At 35.6% G+C, this 3,023-nt stretch overlaps 1 non-coding gene across 1 annotated transcript; it reads left to right on the forward strand.

The window, feature by feature from the left end:
- The first annotated feature begins 623 nt into the window (after positions 1 to 623).
- Positions 624 to 731, forward strand: LOC127745148 (small nucleolar RNA R71). The gene has a single exon (XR_008006344.1). It is a non-coding gene; the product is annotated as a small nucleolar RNA R71 (small nucleolar RNA).
- Positions 732 to 3,023: the final 2,292 nt, after the last annotated feature.

Here is a 3,023-nt window from a genome sequence, read left to right on the forward strand (position 1 = left end):
ATGAAACTTTGAGTGGTTTGGATTAGATCAGAGACCATGGTTGCTAAGTCAGAGTGGCTCTGCTTAGAATTCTCTGTCTGTTGCTGAGAAGATGATGGAAAAGGCTTGCCATTGCCAAACCTGTTTCTTTCACCATTATTGTTGTTGAAACCTTGTTGAGGTCTCTGTTGATCCTTCCATGAGAGATTTGGATGATTTCTCCATAAAGAATTATAGGTTTTTCCATAGGGTTCTCCCATGTAATTCACCTCTTCCATTAAAGGGTTCTCAGGATCATAAGCTTCTTCTTCAGATGAAGCATCCTTAGTACTGCCTGGTGCAGCTTGCATTCCAGACAGACTTTGAGAAATTATATTGACTTGCTGAGTCAATATTTTATTTTGAGCCAGTATGGCATTCAGAGTATCAATCTCAAGGACTCCTTTCTTCTGATTCGTCCCATTGTTCACAGGATTCCTTTCAGAAGTGTACATGAATTGGTTATTTGCAACCATTTCAATGAGTTCTTGAGCTTCTGCAAGCGTCTTCTTCAGATGAAGAGATCCTCCAGTAGAGCTGTCCAATGACATCTTGGACAGTTCAGACAGACCATCATAGAAGATACCTATGATGCTCCATTCAGAAAGCATGTCAGAAGGACACTTTCTGATCAATTATTTGTATCTTTCCCAAGCTTCATAGAAGGATTCACCTTTCTTCTGTCTGAAGGTTTGGACTTTCACTCCAAGCTTACTCAATTTTTGAGGTGGAAAGAACTTTGCCAAGAAGGCATTGACTAGCTTTTCCCAAGAGTTCAGGCTTTCTTTAGGTTGTGAGTCCAACTATATCCTAGCTCTGTCTCTTACAGCAAAAGGGAATAGCATGAGTCTGTAGACCTCAGGGTTGACCCCATTGGTATTGACAGTGTCATAGATTTGCAAGAATTCAGCTAAAAACTGATGAGGATCTTCCAATGGAAGTCCATGGAACTTGCAATTCTGGTGCATTAGAGAAACTAATTGAGGCTTAAGCTCAAAGTTGTTTGCTCCAATGGCAGGGATTGAGATGCTTCTTCCATAGAAGTCGGGAGTAGGTGCAGTAAAGTCACCCAGCACCTTCCTTGTATTGTTGGCATTGTTGTTGTTTTCGACTGCCATGTCCTCTTCTTGTTTGAAGATTTCTGTTAGGTCCTCTACAGAGAGTTGTGCCTTAGCTTCTCTTAGATTTCGCTTCAAGGTCCTTTCAGGTTCAGGGTCAGCCTCAACAAGAATGCTTTTGTCTTTGCTCCTGCTCATATGAAAGAGAAGAGAACAAGAAAATATGGAATCCTCTATGTCACAGTATAGAGATTCCTTGAGGTGTCAGAGGAAAAGAAGAATAGAAGGAGAAGGTAGAAGAATTCGAACTTATCAAGAGAGATGGAGTTCGAATTGTTGATGGTGGAATAGTGTTAGTCCATAAATAGAAGGATGTGAGAAGAGGGAAAGAAATTTTTGAAAATATTAAAAAGATTTTAAAAACATTTTGAAAAACTTTAATTGATTTTCGAAAACCAAGATTGAGAAAGAAGTAAAGTGATTTTTGAAAAAGATTTTGGAAATCAAAGAGATATGATTGAAAACTATTTTGAAAAAGATGTGATTAAAAAGATATGATTGAAAAGTTATGGTTTTAGAGAGATATGATTGAAAAGATATGATTGAAAAACAATTTAAAAAGATTTGATTTTTAAAATTAATGACTTGGCTAACAAGAAAAGATATGATTCAAACATTAAACCTTTCTCAATAAAAAAGGCAACATACTTGAAATGTTAAATCAAATCATTAATTGTTAGCAAGTATTTTTGAAAAATGGAAAGAAATTGATTTTGAAAATATATGATTGAAAAGATATGATTTAAAAAAGATTTGATTTTGAAAAATTATGAAAACTTGAAAAAAAATTGAATTAAAAACAAAATCTTCCCTCTTGTGCCATCTTGGCATTAAACGCGCAGAATGGTATCCATTCTGGCGTTTAACGCCCAAAATGCTACCCTTTTGGGCATTAAACGCCCAGCCAGGCACCCTGGCTAGCGTTTAAACGCCAGTTTTCCTTCATCATTGGGCATTTTGAACGCCCAGCTTTTTCTGTGTAATTTCTCTGCTGTATGTTCTGAATCTTCAATTCTCTATATTATTGACTTGAAAAGACACAAAGAAATTTTTTTTTGAATTTTTAATGATGAGGAATAATCAAAATGCAACTAAAATCAAATAAACAATGCATGCAAGACACCAAACTTAGAAGTTTTTATACTACTGACACTAACAAGTTGAGAATGCATATGAGAAACAACAAAACACTCAAGACAAGAGAATTTAAAGATCAGAGCAATGAAGTCGTCAAGAACAACTTGAAGATCAATGAAGACACATGAATGAATTCAAAGAATGCATGCAATTGACACCAAACTTAAAATGAAACACTAGACTCAATAAGAAACATAAAATATTTTTGGTTTTTTTATGATTTTGTAATTTTTTTTATTTTTCAAAAATTATTATGGAGAAGAAAATAAAGAGATTCAAAATTTTTTATAAGAATTCCAGGAATCATGCAATGTTAGTCTAAAGCTTTAGTCTAAAGGAATTAGACATGGCTAGCCAAGCTTCAGTAGGACATTGCATTCAATAGCTAAATTGATGAAAATCAATCAGCTTTGGTGATGATGAAAACATCACCTTGAAACTCTAGAATTCATTCTTAAAAATTCTGAAAAAAATACCTAATCTAAGCAACAAGATGAACCATCAATTATCCAAACTCAAACAATCCCCGGCAACGGTGCCAAAAACTTGGTGCACGAAATTGTGATCATCAATAGCGCTATCAACATGGTACGCTCAAATGCAATCTCAACTCTTTGTCACAACTTAGCACAACTAACCAGCAAGTGCACTGGGTCGTCCAAGTAATAAACCTTACGCGAGTAAGGGTCGATCCCACGGAGATTGTTGGTATGAAGCAAGCTATGGTCATCTTGTAAATCTCAGTCAGGC

The sequence above is a fragment of the Arachis duranensis genome, chromosome 2 (assembly GCF_000817695.3).
Source record: "Arachis duranensis cultivar V14167 chromosome 2, aradu.V14167.gnm2.J7QH, whole genome shotgun sequence".
Classification (NCBI taxonomy): Eukaryota; Viridiplantae; Streptophyta; class Magnoliopsida; order Fabales; family Fabaceae; genus Arachis; species Arachis duranensis.